Genomic DNA, 21,697 nt, shown 5'->3' on the forward strand with positions numbered 1-21,697 from the left:
TGATATAAATATGAACTTGATTGAACAAAACATGCATGTATTGTATAACATAATGTCCTAGGATTGTCATCTGATGAAGATCATCAAAGGTTAGTGCTGCATTTAGCTGTGGTTTGGGTTTATGTGACATTATATGCTAGCTTGAAAAATGGGTGTCTGATTATTTCTGGCTGGGTACTCTGCTGACAATCTAATGTTTTGCTTTCGTTGTAAAGCCTTTTTGAAATCGGACAGTGTGGTTAGATTAATGAGAGTCTTGTCTTTAAAATGGTGTAAAATAGTCATATGTTTGAGAAATTGAAGTAATAGCATTTCTAAGGTATTTGAATATCGCGCCACAGGATTACACTGGCTGTTGAGTAGGTATAGGCCCATAGAGGTTAATAATGTCCCAATTTGTGGGGAATAATCAGAGTTTCCCAAGCAGACAAATCACCCACCTGAGCCACCACTGTCCTTTGCGGTCCATTATGTCTTGTCCATTTTCCTACCAAGTACACCAGCAGCATGAGAGAAGTTTGGACAGGTTCTCTCTCCATGCTCACTCCACATGGACTCATGTCGCACTCCTAAGAGAAAAGGCATGAGAGAAAAGTCAGTTGATAGCTTCAACTGGATGCTGTGTACAGGTTGCTGGCTTGGACTCAGGAAGAAGAGGTGAAGGACCACAATGAACGCCATTGTTGCTATTACTTCAGATGGTTAGAGGTGGTGAGGCTCACTGTTCTTGGTTGAATTCTCTCTTCCGTGCATCGAGATACCATATGTGGTCACCTTCGCCATAACCTTGAGAGAGTACAGACCAGAACAGTTTAGGGCATTTCTGAATCAGGAAATCCAAACCAACTATTTACTGTCTGACAAATTATTACTACTAGCAATATTCTTAATACAAATGTTCTCTTTAACATTTGTCTTAGACAACACACAGTTGAAACCATTTTTGCAAATTGGCTTATACTCCCCTATCATCTTGGCAATCTCACTGCAGAGTTACACGGTCAAGGAGTTAGAGGGCTAATCCTTAGGCAGAAATCACAACCATCCAGCAGACCCAATCTGGTTAGATTTGTATTGAAACAAGACAAAAACAACATATATTGTGATTCATGTGTCCCAAATAACCAACAACAAAAAAAACACTACTACATTTACATTTAAGTCATTTAGCAGACGCTCTTATCCAGAGCGACTTACAAATTGGTGCATTCACCTATAATATCCAGTAGAACAACCACTTTACAATAGTGCATCTAAATCTTTTAAAGGGGGGGGTTAGAAGGATTACTTTATCCTATCCCAGGTATTCCTTAAAGAGGTGGGGTTTCAGGTGTCTCCGGAAGGTGGTGATTGACTCCGCTGTCCTGGCATCGTGAGGGAGCTTGTTCCACCATTGGGGTGCCAGAGCAGCGAACAGTTTTGACTGGGCTGAGCGGGAACTGTGCTTCCTCAGAGGTAGGGAGGCGAGCAGGCCAGAGGTGGATGAACACAGTGCCCTTGTTTGGGTGTAGGGCCTGATCAGAGCCTGAAGGTACGGAGGTGCCGTTCCCCTCACAGCTCCGTAGGCAAGCACCATGGTCTTGTAGCGGATGCGAGCTTCAACTGGAAGCCAGTGGAGAGAGCGGAGGAGCGGGGTGACGTGAGAGAACTTGGGAAGGTTGAACACCAGACGGGCTGCGGCGTTCTGGATGAGTTGTAGGGGTTTGATGGCACAGGCAGGGAGCCCAGCCAACAGCGAGTTGCAGTAATCCAGACGGGAGATGACAAGTGCCTGGATTAGGACCTGCGCCGCTTCCTGTGTGAGGCAGGGTCGTATTCTGCGAATGTTGTAGAGCATGAACCTACAGGATCGGGTCACCGCCTTGATGTTAGTGGAGAACGACAGGGTGTTGTCCAGGATCACGCCAAGGTTCTTAGCACTCTGGGAGGAGGACACAAGGGAGTTGTCAACCGTGATGGCGAGATCATGGAACGGGCAGTCCTTCCCCGGGAGGAAGAGCAGCTCCGTCTTGCCGAGGTTCAGCTTGAGGTGGTGATCCGTCATCCACACTGATATGTCTGCCAGACATGCAGAGATGCGATTCGCCACCTGGTTGTCAGAAGGGGGAAAGGAGAAGATTAATTGTGTGTCGTCTGCATAGCAATGATAGGAGAGACCGTGTGAGGATATGACAGAGCCAAGTGACTTGGTGTATAGCGAGAATAGGAGAGGGCCTAGAACAGAGCCCTGGGGGACACCAGTGGTGAGAGCACGTGGTGCAGAGACAGATTCTCGCCACGCCACCTGGTAGGAGCGACCTGTCAGGTAGGACGCAATCCAAGCGTGGGCCGCGCCGGAGATGCCCAGCTCGGAGAGGGTGGAGAGGAGGATCTGATGGTTCACAGTATCAAAGGCAGCAGATAGGTCTAGAAGGATAAGAGCAGAGGAGAGAGAGTTAGCTTTAGCAGTGCGGAGAGCCTCCGTGACACAGAGAAGAGCAGTCTCAGTTGAATGCCCAGTCTTGAAACCTGACTGATTAGGATCAAGAAGGTCGTTCTGAGAGAGATAGCAGGAGAGCTGGCCAAGGACGGCACGTTCAAGAGTTTTGGAGAGAAAAGAAAGAAGGGATACTGGTCTGTAGTTGTTGACATCGGAGGGATCGAGTGTAGGTTTTTTCAGAAGGGGTGCAACTCTCGCTCTCTTGAAGACGGAAGGGACGTAGCCAGCGGTCAAGGATGAGTTGATGAGCGAGGTGAGGTAGGGGAGAAGGTCTCCGGAAATGGTCTGGAGAAGAGAGGAGGGGATAGGGTCAAGTGGGCAGGTTGTTGGGCGGCCGGCCGTCACAAGACGCGAGATTTCATCTGGAGAGAGAGGGGAGAAAGAGGTCAAAGCACAGGGTAGGGCAGTGTGAGCAGGACCAGCGGTGTCGCTTGACTTAGCAAACGAGGATCGGATGTCGTCAACCTTCTTTTCAAAATGGTTGACGAAGTCATCCGCAGTGAGGGAGGAGGGGGGGGAGGGGGAGGAGGATTCAGGAGGGAGGAGAAGGTAGCAAAAAGCTTCCTAGGGTTAGAGGCAGATGCTTGGAATTTAGAGTGGTAGAAAGTGGCTTTAGCAGCAGAGACAGAAGAGGAAAATGTAGAGAGGAGGGAGTGAAAGGATGCCAGGTCCGCAGGGAGGCGAGTTTTCCTCCATTTCCGCTCGGCTGCCCGGAGCCCTGTTCTGTGAGCTCGCAGTGAGTCGTCGAGCCACGGAGCAGGAGGGGAGGACCGAGCTGGCCTGGAGGATAGGGGACATAGAGAAAATCAAAGGATGCAGAGAGGGAGGAGAGGAGGGTTGAGGAGGCAGAATCAGGAGATAGGTTGGAGAAGGTTTGAGCAGAGGGAAGAGATGATAGGATGGAAGAGGAGAGAGTAGCGGGAGAGAGAGAGCGAAGGTTGGGACGGCGCAATACCATCCGAGTAGGGGCAGAGTGAGAAGTTTTTGATGAGAGCGAGAGGGAAAAGGATACAAGGTAGTGGTCGGAGACTTGGAGGGGAGTTGCAATGAGATTAGTGGAAGAACAGCATCTAGTAAAGATGAGGTCAAGCGTATTGCCTGCCTTGTGAGTATGGGGGGAAGGTGAGTGGATGAGGTCAAAAGAGGAGAGGAGTGGAAAGAAGGAGGCAGAGAGGAATGAGTCAAAGGTAGACGTGGGGAGGTTAAAGTCACCCAGAACTGTGAGAGGTGAGCCATCCTCAGGAAAGGAACTTATCAGGGCGTCAAGCTCATTGATGAACTCTCCAAGGGAACCTGGAGGGCGATAAATGATGAGGATGATAAGCTTGAAAGGGCTGGTAACTGTGACAGCATGGAATTCAAATGAGGAGATAGACAGATGGGTCAGGGGAGAAAGAGAGAATGTCCACTTGGGAGAGATGAGGATTCCAGTGCCACCACCCCGCTGGCTCGATGCTCTAGGGGTATGCGAGAACACGTGGGCAGACGAGGAGAGAGCAGTAGGAGTAGCAGTGTTATCTGTGGTGATCCATGTTTCCGTCAGCGCCAGGAAGTCTAGGGACTGGAGGGTAGCATAGGCTGAGATGAACTCAGCCTTGTTGGCCGCAGACCGGCAGTTCCAGAGGCTGCCGGAGACCTGGAACTCCACGTGGGTCGTGCGCGCTGGGACCACCAGGTTAGAGTGGCAGCGGCCACGCGGTGTGGAGCGTTTGTATGGCCTGTGCAGAGGGGAGAGAACAGGGATAGACAGACACATAGTTGACAAGCTACAGAAGGGGCTACGCTAATGCAAAGGAGATTGGAATGACAAGTGGACTACACGTCTCGAATGTTCAGAAAGTTAAGCTTACGTTGCAAAAATATTATTGACTAAAATGACGAAGATGATACAGTACTGCTGGCTGGTGGAGTAGGCTAGCTAGCAGTGGCTGCGTTGTTGACTTTGTTTGAACGTGTAGCTGGCTAGGTGTAGCTGGCTAGGTGACCTCGATAGTTTCAGTACTACACCTTGTCATGATACAAAAGCAACTATTGAGAAAATATAAACGTCTTCCTAATCATCAGTGTTTACATACTACATTTAAATCTCACCCAATGTCTCTTGACTTTCTAGTGAGGGTGATCAGGCCTCACCAGAAAGTCAAAACCAATGTCAGAGGTCATTCAACCCCATTAAGTTAGTGTTTCTTTCCCTTTTCTTTCCCTGTATCTCAGACTCAGTGACAATTCAAACATTTTGTGTATCAGGTTTGTAACCAAAACACTGACAATAAATACTTCAGAAAATGTAATGTGTGTACCCTTTAACCTGTTTGGGATAGGGGGCAGTATTTTCACGGCCGGATAAAAAACGTACCCGATTTAATCTGGTTACTATTCCTGCCCAGTAACTAAAATATGCATATAATTAGTAGATTTGGATAGAAAACACCCTAAAGTTTCTAAAACTGTTTGAATGGTGTCTGTGAGTATAACAGAATTCATATGGCAGGCCAAAACCTGAGAAGATTCCATGCAGGAAGTGCCCTGTCTGACAATTTGTTGTCCTTCTGTAGCATCTCTATTGAAAATACAGCATCTGTGCTGTAACGTGACACTTTCTAAGGCTTCCATTGGCTCTCAGAAGATTTGTTAGTGGTCAGCCTGGGAACAGTGAGACTGAGAGGCACGTTCACGAGAATTCTCTATTTTTTTCTTTCAGCCTTTGAATGAATACAACGTCACCTGGTTGGAATATTATCGCTATTTTACTAGAAAAATAGCATAAAAATGTATTTTAAACAGCGTTTGACATGCTTTAAAGTACGGTAATGGAATATTTTGAATTGTTTTGTCACGAAATGCACTCGCGCGTCACCCTTCGGATAGTGACCTGAACGCACGAACAAAACAGAGGTATTTGGATATAACTATGGATTATTTGGAACCAAAACAACATTTGTTGAAGTAGAATTCCTGGGAGTGCATTCTGACAAAGAACAGCAAAGGTAATCCAATTTTTCTAATAGAAATTCTGAGTTTGGTGAGCCCCAAACTTGGTGGGTGTCAAATTAGCTAGCCTGTGATGGCCGGGCTATGTACTCAGAATATTGCAAAATGTGCTTTCACCGAAAAGCTATTTTAAAATCTGACACCGCGATTGCATAAAGGAGTTCTGTATCTATAATTCTTAAAATAATTATGTTTTTTGTGAACGTTTATCATGAGTACATTAGTAAATTCACCGGACGTTTGTGGTGGGTATGCTAGTTCTGAACATCACATGCTAATGTAAAAAGCTGGTTTTTGATATAAATATGAACTTGATTGAACAAAACATGCATGTATTGTATAACATAATGTCCTAGGAGTGTCATCTGATGAAGATCAAAGGTTAGTGCTGCATTTAGCTGTGGTTTTGGTTTTTGTGACATATATGCTTGCTTTGAAAATGGCTGTGTGATTATTCTTGGCAGGGTACTCTCCTGACATAATCTAATGTTTTGCTTTCGCTCTAAAGCCTTTTTGAAATCGGACAATGTGGTTAGATTAACGAGAGTCTCGTCTTTAAAATGGTGTAAAATAGTCATATGTTTGAGAAATTGAAGTTATGGCATTTTTGAGGTATTTGTATTTCGCGCCACGCTCTACCATTGGATATTGGTGAGGCGTTCCGCTAGCGGAACGTCTGTCCCTAAAGGTGCATCCTTTCTAGCCTGTGAAAAACCCACAAAAAAACAAAATAAACCCCACACAATAAATCAAACAGTATTAACACCACAAACAAATATTCATAATAGGTTGGTTTGTGTGTGGGTGCTGGCGTGTGTGGTAAAAACAAACAAAATGGGCAGGCCTTACATAATTTGGGAGCTCCCTTAACAGCTGGATCCGGGTACCTTCATACTGTATAGTACACAGTCTCAATAACTGCTCTCTTAAGGAACCTGCCTCAGGAAGCCTTTCAAAGGGAGAGATACAGAATCATTGGTAAACTTGGTAGTGGACATTCATCAGTTCTGGAAGAATTGTTTTTTTTGTTTTTTTTTACTTAGTTTTCACTATTCTACATCTTAGTCAGTCCTAAGAATTATTAATATTAATCAAGTTTACGGCATCTTAGGCAGGAAGTCTAGATAAAACCATGCATATACAGAATCATACTTCAGACATCAGATGATACAGTGTCCCGTCAAGCGGAACAGGCACCCAGAGCCCTTTCTTGTAATCTTGTAATTTTAACATTTTCTGTACTGACTGTCCCTGTGACAACTAGTCAAAATATTAAACCTGTTTAACAAATCTTTTAGGTCCTTCAGAAAGTTGGTGCTGGCTTATCAGCTCAATATTCGGTACTAAAACCATTTTCTTGGATCTACTTCAATTTTGGACACAGTTCCACGTAATGGAAACAGATTGTTTAAGATTACATTAACCTGTTGAGGACAGACGCCCGTTCCGCCAGCGGAACCCCTAACCAACAGCATCGCACGGCGCGAAATACAAAACCAACTAAAATACCACAATTCAATTTTCTCAAACAATCAACTATTTTACACCATTTTAAAGACTCTCGTTAATCTAACCACATTGTCCGATTTCAAAAAGGCTTTACAGCGAAAGCAAAACATTAGATTATGTTAGGAGAGTACATAGACAAATAATCACACAGCCATTTTCAAAGCAAGCATATGTGTCACATAAACCCAAACCACAGCTAAATGCAGCACTAACCTTTGATGATCTTTATCAGATGACACTCCTAGGACATTATGTTATACAATACATGCATGTTTTGTTCAATCAAGTTCGTATTGATATCAAAAAACAGCTTTTTACATTAGCATGTGATGTTCAGAACTAGCATACCCACCGCAAACTTCCGGTGAATTTACTAAATTACTCATAATAAACGTTCACTAAATACATAAATTATTTAAAGAATTATAGATACAGAACTCCTTTATGCAATCGCGGTGTCAGATTTTAAAATAGCTTTTTGGCGAAAGCACATTTTGCAATATTCTGAGTACATAGCTCGGCCATCACGGCTAGCTATTTTGTCACCCACCAAGTTTGGGGTTCACTAAACTCAGAATTACTATTAGAAAAATTGGATTACCTTTGCTGTTCTTCGTCAGAATGCACTCCCAGGACTTCAACAACAAATGTTGTTTTGGTTCCAAATAATCCATAGTTATATCAAAATACCTCCGTTTTGTTCGTGCGTTCAGGTCACTATCCGAAGGGTGAGCGCATTTCGTGACAAAAAAAAGCAAAATATTCCATTACCGTACTTAGAAGCATGTCAAACGCTGTTTAAAATCATTTTTTATGCTATTTTTCTCGTAAAATAGCAATAATATTCCAACCGGGCAACGTTGTACTCATTCAAAGGCTGAAAGAAAAAAATAGTTTTTCAGTCTCACTGTCCCCAGGCTGACCACTAACAAATTCTGCTGCTGTTCTTTGCCCAGAGACAGCAGACACCCCATTCCACTTTCTGGCGGCTTTAGAGAGCCAATGGAAGCCTTAGAAAATGTCACGTTACAGCACAGATGCTGTATTTTCGATAGAGATGCAACAGAAGGACAACAAATTGTCAGACAGGGCACTTCCTGTATGGAATCTTCTCAGGTTTTGGTCTGCCATATGAGTTCTGTTATACTCACAGACAACATTCAAACAGTTTTAGAAACTTTAGGGTGTTTTCTATCCAAATCTACTACTAATATGCGTATTCTAGTTTCTGGGCAGGAGTAGTAACCAGATTAAATCGGGTAATTTTTTTATCCGGCCGTGAAAATACTGCCCCCTATCCGAAAGAAGTTAACTTCTTACTTAAAGCACTGGTGTTACCCAAACTATAATCAGATTTTGTAACAGAATTTACGTGACAATAGTCCATACATAAGCGGGACGTACCGTCAGGCTTAGGAACGAGAATACACGGGGAACTCCAGGAGCTGTTACTGGGTTTTGCCATGTCATTCTGTAATAAATAAGCTCTCACTCTTTATTACTTCCCTTTTCTTAGTGTTAACCCGATACGAATGCTGACAAATACGAGCAGCGTTCCCCACATCCACATCATGTTCCAAGATGGACGTGCGACTTGGAACGTCCTGAAACACATTGAGAAAACTATTTATCAATAGGATAAGAACATTTGTTTGATCGTTATCCAAAGGTTCCATTTGAGGGGGTAACTTTTTCAGCATCTCCGAATTACATAAGCGTTCACACTGCTGTAACGTATGGCATAACTCCAACCCGTCCTCCTTAGCCTCATCTAGGTCCCAGCCAGGCTTCAGCACCACCACAGCCACACTGGAGATGGCGGGCTGGACCGGCTTACCTGAGGAGCTGTCTGCAGAGTCCCACATATAATACGCGTTCAGCATGCTAACATAACACACACGGGAAGAACGCCTCCGATCTGGGAACTTTATCACATAATTGGTGTCACAGTTTCTTTTCCACAAGATACGGCCCAGAAAAATGTGCCGACAGAGATAAGCCAGGGATTGGCAAAAAAACTAAAACTTGATCCCCTGGTGCAAAAGAACGGCCAGCAGCCTCTTTGTCATAATGTAATTTCATGCGTTTTTGAGACTAGGAGAGAGACTTTTGGGCAAACACGCATGTGGCGTGCAGTCTCTCCCGCATCTTACTGACATAATCCAACACATTTTTAGGGGCGCTACCAGGTGTAGGAGACAGGATATGCTCCTTCAAAACTTTTAGCGGACCCCGTGGGGTGTGTCCAAACACAAGATCAGCAGGGCTGAACCCTCAGGACTCTTGTACTGTTTCCCTGATAGCAAATAAGACAAATGGCACTGCCTCATCCCAATCGGTACTGGCATCCATGCAATACTTGCGTAGCATCGCCTTAAGTGTCTGATGCCAGCGTTTGAGGTCCCCTTGACTCTCCGGATGATACGGACTGGAGACCTGATAGGAAATACACAGCGTCTTTAACACATTTGATAACAGTTTTGGCATAAAGTTGGTTCCTTGTAAAGATTGGATTACTTTAGAGAGTCCAAACGTAGAGAAGAACTTAACTAGTGCCTTCACCACAGTCTTAATCGTTATAGTACAGAGAGGGATAGCCTCTGGGTATCGAGTAGCACTGCACATTATTGTTAGTAAGAACTGGTTACCTGACCTAGTTTTTGGCAACAGACCTACACAATCGATTATCACTTGTTCAAATGGTTCCCCCACCACAGGAATCAGTCAGAGCGGCGCACATGGAACTGTTTGATTTGCTTCCCAGTGAGTTGACAAACATGACATGTTTACAAAATTGGACAATGTCAGACTTCAAACCGGGCCAGAAAAAATGTTGAAGGACTCAGTTATAAGTCTTGGTGATCCCTAAATGTCCAGACCACGCCTTGTCATGGGTGAGTGACAGCACCTACTGTACAGTGTAGGAACAACCACTTGAAACACTTCACTCTAGTCACTAACTGTTATGAGCTGCCCATTTATGCATCAAAACTCCTGCTTCCATAAAGTAGGCGGTCTCCCTAGTTTTAGCTTCCTCAATGGAAATTACCGAAGCAAAACACTTGCGAAGACTGGTGTCTCCCTTTTGACATTCAATCACCATCTCGGGGGTGACAGACAAAATAATATTATGTAATTGGGCTGCGATTTCATTTTCCCCTGCATTAGTTTTTACGGGGGTAAAAACCGTCAGCCTTGCAGAAGGAGTACTCGGTGCATTGTCTTCAACCTCAACATTCTCAAAAATGGAACTAGACAAATCCACCACACCTCCCAGCTTGCGAGATTGTGCCCTCGTTAACACACAAGCAGAAAAACATGGGGAAATGCTTGAACCAATTTATCATCTGCAGTTTTGATTTCTGGGTTGTCTACTACTCACACAGAAGTCACGTTACCACCAGCGATATCATTCCCAAGTAACAATGTGACTCCTTTTACTGGCAGTGTAGACACTACACCAACACGGAAACGTCCTGATACCAAGTCTTGACACTAAGTGGACCCAGTGTAATAGTACAGGTACGGTTTCTGTCTCTATACCCTGTAATATGACATGCGAGCCACAATACGTTTCAGGGGACCAGGGTAAAGCATCAGTAACTATTACTGACTGCGCTGCCCCGATGTCTCGTAAGATTTGTATGGGCTTTTGATTAGCTTGTTCTCCAGTTAAGGAAACACAACCGGCATAGATAAACGGAGCATGGATAGGATCCAGTTTCCCAAATGCTGAATCAATAAGTGGGTCCAGCAGATGAGCCACAAACTGGACTAAACCCAGCCTTTTAATTTAGGGGATGGTGATAGGGACTGTTTAGGTTTATTTTTCAAAACCGGGCAGTCCACAATCACGTGACCCTTTTGGTGACAGTAAAAACATTCATGGATTTTGTGCCAAGACTTAGGCTCGGCAGAGGAAAACGACCTGAATGAGGCACAGATGACGTAATTGTTCGGCCTTCAAAATGAGGCCCACCAAACACAGTCTTGTGTGTCAGAGCATACTCACCTGCCAACACTGCTGCTTGGGCCAATGTTGCCACTTTCTGTTAATTTAAATGAACTACAAATCTATCAGGCAGGTTGCTTTTAAAATCCTCCAACAGCATCAACTCCCGAATATAAGCAAAGATGTTAGCTTTGGTGGCTGAACACCAGTGATTAAACAGAGACTCTTAGTCCCTAGCAAACTCAACAAAAGTACAGTGAGAGGTTTTTTTGTGGTTCCTGAAGCGCTACCTATAGGCTTCAGGCACCAACTCATAAACCTGCAACACGGTTGTTTTAACTTATATCGTACTGTAAACTGTCTTCCATGGAGAGAGCGTCTACTACTTCCTGGCCTTTCCCAGACAATTTACATTGCAACAGGAGCGACCAAACCTCGAGTGGCCAGTGCAGTGCAGGGACACGCTCAAACGCAAAGAAATAGGAATCATCTTCCAACTCCCAAAATGGAGGGACTAAAGCAATATTTTTACTCAGATCGAAGTGGGCTTGATGACGGGCAGGCTGTGGAGTTGCACTGGAGCCAGCGTCTATCTCCAGTTGTTGGATCCTCACCTCCGTGTCGGCTTCTGCTTCCATTTTCTAAATCAAACTCCAGCTGTCTAACTTGCTCTTTATTTTTTAGCTCAATTTCCAAATGGGCCAGCCTCACCTTTAGCCTAGCGGTCCCGTCTGAATGACCCGAAGCAGAAGATAAAGGGTCGAATCGGGGAAATGTAAAGGGGGTACGAGCAACCCCTTCCTCCGTGTCATCCTCTGACTTGGCATCGGAAAGTCTAACCGTCTCCTCATCTTTCAATGAGAAAGTTTGATTTCCCACTAAACCCTCCCTGACTAGCACTGAAAGCTCAGCCTTTAGGGCTTTCTCAGGGACGAAGAGGCCATAATGGTCAGGTATGGCGCAAAGGTCTACTTTACGCAACCTCACTAACCGATGGCGCTTCAATAAAATTGGAGACGGCTGAAGCAGCCATTTTGTACACAGCAGCCTCCTGAACACACGTAAATGAAACAAGTCACCCAAACTCACAACCTTACCCCCACGCCTCAATCACCAATCACAGAGAGCTCAGAGCAGCGGGGTCCTGTGGATTTAATAATCCCGGATGAGCCTCCATTATGTTACGTACGTCTCTTGGAAGAGGGAACGCAACACCCTGCTACATCTCAACTCCCCGTGGAGTGAAACAGTATGTGATCGTAGATTGCAGAGACAGGTGTATCCCCTGACGAGAGGGAGGGGTCAGAGCTCCAATCAGCTGCTTAGAATCCAGGAAGCCATTTCCTGAAATACACACACATACAAACCCAGAACACAGAAACTGGGGAAAGTAACATCTTTAGTCTCCTTAGTCTCCCCAAATCTCCCATTCTTCAGTCTCCCCAAATCTCCCATTCTTCAGTCTCCCCAAAACTCCCCAGTCTCCCCAAAACTCCCCAGTCTCCCCAAAACTCCCCAGTCTCCCCAAAACTCCCCAGTCTCCCCAAAACTCCCCAGTCTCCCCAAAACTCCCCAGTGTTAAATAATCTCCCCAATTCTCCCATATTTCAAATTTCCCAAAATCCCCCCAGTCTTCCCAGTTTCTCCAAATATCCCAGTTAGATTCCCAAACCTCCCAGTCTTCCCAAATCTCCCATAATCCCCAGACTTCCAAAATCTCCCGTCTCCCAATTCTCCCATCTTCCGAAATCTCCCCAGTCTTCCAAATCTCCCAGTCACCCAGTCTCCCCAGTCTGTCAGTCTTCCAGCTCACCCATCTACCAATCTTCACATATCACCTCAGTCCCTCCAAACCTCCCCAGTCAACCCAAACCTCCCCAGTCAACCCAAACCTCCCCAGTCAACCCAAACCTCCCCAGTCAACCCAAACCTCCCCAGTCAACCCAAACCTCCCATTCTTCTGTCTCCCCAAATCTCCCAAGTCCCCTAAATCTCCCCAGTGTCCCAAAATCTCCCCAATTGACACATATTCCAAATTTCCCCAAATCTCTCCAGTCTCCCCAAATATCCCAGTTACAGTTTCCCAAATCTCCCCAGTCTTTCCAAATCTTCCAAAATCTCCCCAGTCCTCCAAAATCTCCCCAGTCCTCCCAAATCTAACAGTCTCCCAAATCTAACAGTCTCCCAAATCTAACAGTCTCCAGTCGTTGTTCCCCAGTCTCCCAGTTACACAGTCCCCCAAATATCTCCAGTCTCGCAATTCTACCAAATCTCCTGTCTCCCAAATCTCTGTTAAAAGCCTCCCAAATCACTCCAGTCTCGCAAATCACCCAAATCGACATAGTCTCCTAAATCTCCAGAATTCTCCCAGTCTCCCATTTTCTCAGTCTCCCAAAATCTCCCCAGTCTCCTAAACCTGTTACACAGCCTCCCAAATCTCTCCAGTCTTGCAAAACTCCAATATTCTAGTTACAGTGTTCCAAAATCTCCCCAAATCTATTTATTCTTCCCAGTCTACCCAAATATTCTAGTTAGTTTCCCAAATCTCCCCGGTCTTCCCAACTCTCCCCAGTCTCCCATAATCCCCAGTCTACCCAAGTCTCCAGTCATCCCAAGTCTACGTCTCCCAGTCTTCATAGTTGTCTAGTCTCCCCAGTCTTCCAAATCTACCAGTCGTCCAAATATCCCAGTCTCCCAAATCTCCCAGTCTTCCAGAATCTTCCTATTTCTCCCGTTTTCCAAAATCTCCCCAGACTTCCCAGTCTTCCAAATCTCCCCAGTCTCCCCAAATCAACCGTCCTCCTAAATCTCCCAGTCTTCCATTTCTCCCATAATCCCCAGATGTCCGAAATTTACCATCTACCAAGTCTCCCCAGTCTTCCCAAATCTCACCAGTCGTCCCAAATCTCCCCAATCGACCCATATTCCAAATTTCCCCAAATCTCTCCCGTCTTCCCAGCCTCCCCAAATATCCCAGTTACAGTTTCCGAAATCTCCCTAGTCTTTCCAAATCTTCCCAAATCTCCCCAGTCTCACAAATCTCCTAGTCTCCACAGTCTTCTCAAATATCCCAGTCTCCCAAATCACCCCATTCTCCCCAAATCTCCCAGTCTCCCCAGTCTCCCATAATCCAGTCTCCCCAAATCCCCAGACTTCTAAAATCTCCCCGTCTCCCCAGTCTCACCGTCTCCCCAGTCTTACAAATCTCCCCAGTCTCCACAGTCTTACAAATCTCCCCAGTCTTACAAATCTCCCCAGTCTTACAAATCTCCCCAGTCTTACAAATCTCCCCAGTCTTCCCCAAATCTCCCCAGTCTCCCAAACGTGCCCAGTCTGCCCAGTCTCCACCAATCTCCCCCGTCTCCCCCAATCCCCCCAGTCTCCCCCAATCCCCCCAGTCTTCCCAGTCTTCCCCAGTCTCCCCAGTCTTCCAATCTCCCCAATCTCCCCAGTCTCCCCCAATCTCCCCAGTCTCCCCCAATCTCCCCAGTCTCCCCCAATCTCCCCAGTCTCCCCCAATCTCCCCAGTCTTCCCCAGTCTCCCAAATCTCAAACGTGCCCAGTCTGCCCAGTCGCACAAATCTCCCCAGTCTTCCCCAATCTCCCCAGTCTCCCAAATCTCCCAAACGTGCCCAGTCTGCCCAGTCTCACAAATCTCCCCAATCTCCCCCGTCTTCCAATCTCCCCAGTCTTCCCTAAATCTCCCCAAATCTCCCCAGTCTTCCCCAAATCTCCCCAGTCTTCCCCAAATCTCCCAGTCTCCCAAATCTCCCAAACGTGCCCAGTCTGCCCAGTCGCACAAATCTCCCCAGTCTTCCCCAATCTCCCCCAAATCTCCCAGTCTCCCCCAAATCTCCCAGTCTCCCCCAAATCTCCCAGTCTCCCAAACGTGCCCAGTCTGCCCAGTCGCACAAATCTCCCCAGTCTTCCCCAATCTCCCCCAAATCTCCCCAGTCTTCCCCAATCTCCCCCAAATCTCCCAGTCTCCCAAATCTCCCAAACGTGCCCAGTCTTCCCCAAATCTCCCCCAAATCTCCCCAGTCTCCCCCAAATCTCCCCAGTCTTCCCCAAATCTCCCCCAAATCTCCCCAGTCTCCCCCAATCTCCCCAGTCTCCCCCAATCTCCCCAGTCTCCCTCAATCTCCCCAGTCTCCCCCAATCTCCCCAGTCTTCCCCAATCTCCCCAGTCTTCCCCAATCTCCCCAGTCATCCCCAATCTCCCCAGTCTTCCCCAATCTCCCCAGTCTTCCCCAATCTCCCCAGTCTTCCCCAATCTCCTCAGTCTTCCCAGTCTTCCCAAATCTCCCCAGTCTTCCCCAGTCTTCCCCAGTCTTCCCCAGTCTTCCCCAGTCTTCCCCAGTCTTCCCCAGTCTCCCAAATCTCCCAGTCTCCCAAACGTGCCCAGTCTCCCAAACGTGACCAGTCTGCCCAGTCTCTCAAATCTCCCCCAAATCTCCCCAGTCTTCCCCAAATCTCCCCAGTCTTCCCCAAATCTCCCCAGTCTTCCCCAGTCTTCCCAGTCTCCCCAGTCTTCCCCAGTCTTCCCAGTCTCCCCAGTCTTCCCCAGTCTTCCCCAGTCTCCCAAATCTCCCAAACGTGCCCAGTCTCCCCCAATCTCCCCAGTCTTCCCCAGTCTCCCAAACGTGACCAGTCTGCCCAGTCTCAAATCTCCCCCAAATCTCCCGTCTCCCCCAAATCTCCCCAGTCTTCCCCAAATCTCCCCAGTCTTCCCCAAATCTCCCCAGTCTTCCCAGTCTTCCCCAGTCTCCCCAATCTCCCAGTCTCCCAAACGTGCCCAGTCTCCCCCAATCTCCCCAGTCTTCCCCAATCTCCCCAGTCTCCCCCAATCTCCCCAGTCTTCCCCAGTCTCCCAAATCTCAAACGTGCCCAGTCTGCCCAGTCGCACAAATCTCCCCAGTCTTCCCCAATCTCCCCAGTCTCCCAAATCTCCCAAACGTGCCCAGTCTGCCCAGTCTCACAAATCTCCCCAATCTCCCCCGTCTTCCAATCTCCCCAGTCTTCCCTAAATCTCCCCAAATCTCCCCAGTCTTCCCCAAATCTCCCCAGTCTTCCCCAAATCTCCCAGTCTCCCAAATCTCCCAAACGTGCCCAGTCTGCCCAGTCGCACAAATCTCCCCAGTCTTCCCCAATCTCCCCCAAATCTCCCAGTCTCCCCCAAATCTCCCAGTCTCCCCCAAATCTCCCAGTCTCCCAAACGTGCCCAGTCTGCCCAGTCGCACAAATCTCCCCAGTCTTCCCCAATCTCCCCCAAATCTCCCAGTCTCCCAAATCTCCCAAACGTGCCCAGTCTTCCCCAAATCTCCCCCAAATCTCCCCAGTCTCCCCCAAATCTCCCCAGTCTTCCCCAAATCTCCCCCAAATCTCCCCAGTCTCCCCCAATCTCCCCAGTCTCCCCCAATCTCCCCAGTCTCCCCCAATCTCCCCAGTCTCCCCCAATCTCCCCAGTCTCCCCCAATCTCCCCAGTCTTCCCCAATCTCCCCAGTCTTCCCCAATCTCCTCAGTCTTCCCAGTCTTCCCCAGTCTCCCCAGTCTTCCCCAGTCTCCCAAATCTCCCCAGTCTTCCCCAGTCTCCCCAGTCTTCCCAGTCTTCCCCAGTCTTCCCCAGTCTTCCCCAGTCTCCCAAATCTCCCAGTCTCCCAAACGTGCCCAGTCTCCCAAACGTGACCAGTCTGCCCAGTCTCTCAAATCTCCCCCAAATCTCCCCAGTCTTCCCCAGTCTTCCCAGTCTCCCCAGTCTTCCCAGTCTCCCCAGTCTCCCCAGTCTTCCCCAGTCTTCCCCAAATCTCCCCAGTCTTCCCCAAATCTCCCCAGTCTTCCCAGTCTTCCCCAGTCTCCCCAATCTCCCAGTCTCCCAAACGTGCCCAGTCTCCCCCAATCTCCCCAGTCTTCCCCAGTCTCCCAAACATGACCAGTCTGCCCAGTCTCTCAAATCTCCCCCGTCTTTCCCAAATCTCCCCCGTCTTTTCCAAATCTCCCCCGTCTTTCCCAAATCTCCCCAGTCTTTCCCAAATCTCCCGTCTTTCCCAAATCTCCCCAGTCTTTCCCAAATCTCCCCAGTCTCCCAAACGTGCCCGGTCTGCCCAGTCGCACAAATCTCCCCAGTCTTCCCCAATCTCCCCAGTCTTCCCCAATCTCCCCAGTCTTCCCCAATCTCCCCAGTCTTCCCCAATCTTCCCAGTCTTCCCCAATCTCCCCAGTCTTCCCCAATCTCCCCAGTCTTCCCCAGTCTCCCAAATCTCCCAGTCTCCCAAACGTGCCCAGTCTGCCCAGTCGCACAAATCTCCCCAGTCTCCCCCAATCTCCCCAGTCTCCCCCAATCTCCCCAGTCTCCCCCAATCTCCCCAGTCTCCCCCAAACGTGCCCAGTCTGCCCAGTCTCACAAATCTCCCCAGTCTTCCCCCAATCTCCCCAGTCTCCCCTGTCTCCCCCAAACGTGCCCAGTCTGCCCAGTCTCACAAATCTCCCCAGTCTTCCCCCAATCTCCCCAGTCTTGCCCAATCTCCCAAATCTCCCCAATCTCCCAAATCTCCCCAGTCTCCCCAATCTCCCCAGTCTTCCCCCAATCTCCCCAGTCTTCCCCCAATCTCCCCAGTCTTCCCCCAATCTCCCCAGTCTTCCCCCAATCTCCCCAGTCTTCCCCCAATCTCCCCAGTCTTCCCCCAATCTCCCCAGTCTTCCCCCAATCTCCCCAGTCTTCCCCCAATCTCCCCAGTCTTCCCCCAATCTCCCCAGTCTTCCCCCAATCTCCCCAGTCTTCCCCCAATCTCCCCAGTCTTCCCCCAATCTCCCCAGTCTTCCCCCAATCTCCCCAGTCTTCTTCCAATCTCCCCAGTCTTCTTCCAATCTCCCCAGTCTTCTTCCAATCTCCCCAGTCTTCTTCCAATCTCCCCAGTCTTCCCCAGTCTCCCAAATCTCCCAGTCTCCCAAACATGCCCAGTCTGCCCAGTCTCACAAATCTCCCCAGTCTTCCCCCAATCTCCCCAGTCTTCCCCCAATCTCCCAAACGTGCCCAGTCTTGCCCCAATCTTCCCCCAATCTCCCCAGTCTTCCCCCAATCTTCCCCCAATCTTCCAAATCTCCCCAGTCTTCCCCCAATCTTCCCCCAATCTTCCAAATCTCCCCAGTCTTCCCCCAATCTTCCCCCAATCTTCCAAATCTCCCCAGTCTTCCCCAATCTCCCCAGTCTTCCCCAATCTCCCCAGTCTTCCCCAATCTCCCCAGTCTTGCCCAGTCTGCCCAGTCTCCCAAACATGCCCAGTCTGCCCAGTCTCACAAATCTCCCCAGTCTCCCCCAATCTCCCAAATCTCCCAAACGTGCCCAGTCTTCCCCCAATCTCCCCAGTCTTCCCCCAATCTCCCCAGTCTTCCAAATCTCCCCAGTCTTCCAAATCTCCCCAGTCTTCCAAATCTCCCCAGTCTTCCAAATCTCCCCAGTCTTCCAAATCTCCCCAGTCTTCCCCAGTCTTCCCCAGTCTTCCCCAGTCTTCCCCAGTCTTCCCCAGTCTTCCCCAATCTCCCCAGTCTTCCCCAATCTCCCCAGTCTTCCCCAATCTCCCCAGTCTCCCCCAACATGCCCAGTCTGCCCAGTCTCACAAATCTCCCCAGTCTCCCCCAATCTCCCAAATCTCCCAAACGTGCCCAGTCTTCCCCCAATCTCCCCAGTCTTCCCCCAATCTCCCCAGTCTTCCCCCAATCTCCCCAGTCTTCCAATCTCCCCAGTCTTCCAATCTCCCCAGTCTCCCCCAATCTCCACAGTCTCCCCCAATCTCCACAGTCTTCCCCAATCTCCCAAAAGTGCCCAGTCTGCCCAGTCGCACAAATCTCCCCAGTCTTCCCCAATCTCCCCCAAATCTCCCAGTCTCCCAAACGTGCCCAGTCTGCCCAGTCGCACAAATCTCCCAGTCTCCCAAACGTGCCCAGTCTGCCCAGTCGCACAAATCTCCCCAGTCTCCCCGTCTTCCCCAAATCTCCCCGTCTTCCCCAAATCTCCCCAGTCTCCCAAACGTGCCCAGTCTCCCAAACGTGCCCAGTCTCCCCAGTCTCCCCCAAATCTCCCCAGTCTCCCAATCTCCCAAATCTCCCCAGTCTCCCCCAAATCTCCCCAGTCTCCCCCAAATCTCCCAAACGTGCCCAGTCTGCCCAGTCGCACAAATCTCCCCAGTCTTCCCCAATCTCCCCCAAATCTCCCAGTCTCCCAAACGTGCCCAGTCTGCCCAGTCGCACAAATCTCCCAGTCTCCCAAACGTGCCCAGTCTGCCCAGTCGCACAAATCTCCCCAGTCTCCCCGTCTTCCCCAAATCTCCCCGTCTTCCCCAAATCTCCCCAGTCTCCCAAACGTGCCCAGTCTCCCAAACGTGCCCAGTCTCCCCAGTCTCCCCCAAATCTCCCCAGTCTCCCCCAAATCTCCCCAGTCTCCCCCAAATCTCCCCAGTCTCCCCCAAATCTCCCAAACGTGCCCAGTCTGCCCAGTCGCACAAATCTCCCCAGTCTTCCCCAATCTCCCCCAAATCTCCCAAACGTGCCCAGTCTTCCCCAAATCTCCCAGTCTCCCAAACGTGCCCAGTCTTCCAATCTCCCCAGTCTCCCCCAAACGTGCCCAGTCTCCCAAACGTGCCCAGTCTTCAGTCGCACAAATCTCCCCCAAATCTCCCCAGTCTCCCCCAAATCTCCCAGTCTCCCCCAAATCTCCCAGTCTCCCCCAAATCTCCCAGTCTCCCCCAAATCTCCCCAGTCTCCCAAATCTTCCCCAAATCTCCAGAATTCTCCAGAATTCTCCCGTCTTCCCAAATCTCCAGAATTCTCCCGTCTTCCCAAATCTCCAGAATTCTCCCGTCTTCCCAAATCTCCAGAATTCTCCCGTCTTCCCAAATCTCCAGAATTCTCCCGTCTTCCCAAATCCTCCCAAATCTCCAGAATTATCCCATCTACCCAGACATCCCAAATCTCCCAGTCTACCCAGACATCCCAAATCTCCCAGTCTACCCAGACATCCCAAATCTCCCAGTCTACCCAGACATCCCAAATCTCTCCAGTCTCAAATCTCCTAGTCTCCCCAGACATCCCAAATCTCAACAGTCTCCGTCTCCAAAATCACCCCATTCTTCCCAAATCTCCCAGTCTCCCCAGCCATCCATTTCTCCCATAATCCCCAGACTTCCGAAATGTCCCGTCTTCCAAATCTCCCCAGTCCTCCAAATCTCCAAACCTCCAACTCTAAGTCTCCCAAATCTTCCCATTTCTCCCGTTTTACAAAATCTCCGCAAATCTTCCGTTTTACAAAATCTCCCCAAATCAACCGTCTCCCAGTCTCCCCAAATCACCCAGTCTCGCAAAATCACCCAGTCTCTCCAGCCTTCCAAATCTAATAGTCTCCAGTCATTATCTGCCAGTATCCCCAGTCTCCCAAATCTCCCAGTTACACATTCTTCCAAATATCTCCAGTCTCGCAATTCTCCCAAATCTCCCGTCATCCCAAATCTCCCAGTCGCCCCAAATCTCCCACGTCTCCCCCATTGCCCAAATGGATTCTATAGTCTTGCCGCTTCAATACTTAGGTATTCACATCCACACCACCAGCAATAATCACAGTGCAGCCAGTCAGAGGTACACATGTTTGACAAAATCTGTGTCCTGCGTTATCAATAAACAGCACTCACCCAGCTCAGCTGTTAGACTCAAACTTTTCAATGGCTTCTCCTGTCAGTGCTCACTACCTGTAGATCGATGGGCGGTGGTGGACAAAACCCCTAGATAATGTTATAGATTGAAAAACTCAGCTCACACAGAACTGGTTGGGGTATTCATTCACACACACACACACACACACACACACCTCTTTCACAGCAGAGCTAGTCCCAACAGTTCTCATTCACTCATTACTGTTAAGTACTATCTAAAATTCAATCCTCGTATTATTCCAAATGTTTTGTTGAACTCAGCTTCCCACTTACCTAAATTACAAATCTCTTAGAACTAATAATATAAAACACGTGCTCAGAAACACCTTGTGCAATTACCAGTGGCTGCAGACCACGTCGACACTTCAAATAAATGCCTAGACAGCTGTCAGCGGGGCTTTTCCATGGTACCGTTACTTGCCCTCTCTAGTCTTGCCTAGGAGACAAGCTCTAGCCTTAAGACTAATGGTACCTTCATTTTTGTTTAGTTTTATAACAAAACATTCATTTTTTAAAATTAACTTACTGAAACGCAGTTGCAGTGTCCCTCAATTATCCGCGGATGATGCGTCCCCTCCTGGGCAGCTCGCAGTAAGGGTCTGGTCGGGTCCTTGTCTTTTGGTCAGATGGGAATTTCCCCTCACGCTTCTTAAAGTGCACCACCGGTTTTCCCTCGCAGACCCTCACTGGAAAGCTCCGCAGGCAGAATCAATCATTTAGTTTATGACGCCAAATTGTCAGGGAAATCACCACCAGGGACACCTGAAGTCAATCTTAAATGAATCATTCTTTATTAACAGCATGCTGGAGTGGTTCCAACAAACTCAATGCACCATAGTACACTACGTGTCAGTCAAGAGCGCCATCAGGGCAGTCCAGTTAGTTCTTATATACTGCTTAAAACTGACAAGTTATATTTGCATGATTTACATTACTCATAAATCACCAATATCTTTTGGTGCATGCATGTGAGCGACCAATACCTCATGAGGCTTCTCTCCAAGCTTAGACCTTGAAACTGAGATATCCCTTTCCGTCCTCAAAAACAATATTCTGGGCGTACTACC

The 21,697-nt window shown here is 48.4% G+C and overlaps 1 protein-coding gene across 1 annotated transcript in view; it reads right to left on the bottom strand.

Annotated features, from left to right (window-relative positions):
• Positions 1-266: 266 nt before the first annotated feature.
• LOC115168466 (coiled-coil domain-containing protein 71) overlaps positions 267-21,697 on the bottom strand; it is a 57,657-nt gene continuing 36,226 nt past the window's right edge. The window contains exons 2-3 of the transcript XR_003870672.1: positions 694-786; positions 267-569 (exon numbers count right to left, since the gene is read on the bottom strand). The gene's annotated coding sequence lies outside the window, so the exon portion shown is untranslated. The remainder of the gene's footprint in view (positions 570-693; positions 787-21,697) is intronic.

This window comes from Salmo trutta, chromosome 30 (genome assembly GCF_901001165.1).
Source record: "Salmo trutta chromosome 30, fSalTru1.1, whole genome shotgun sequence".
Taxonomy (NCBI): Eukaryota; Metazoa; Chordata; class Actinopteri; order Salmoniformes; family Salmonidae; genus Salmo; species Salmo trutta.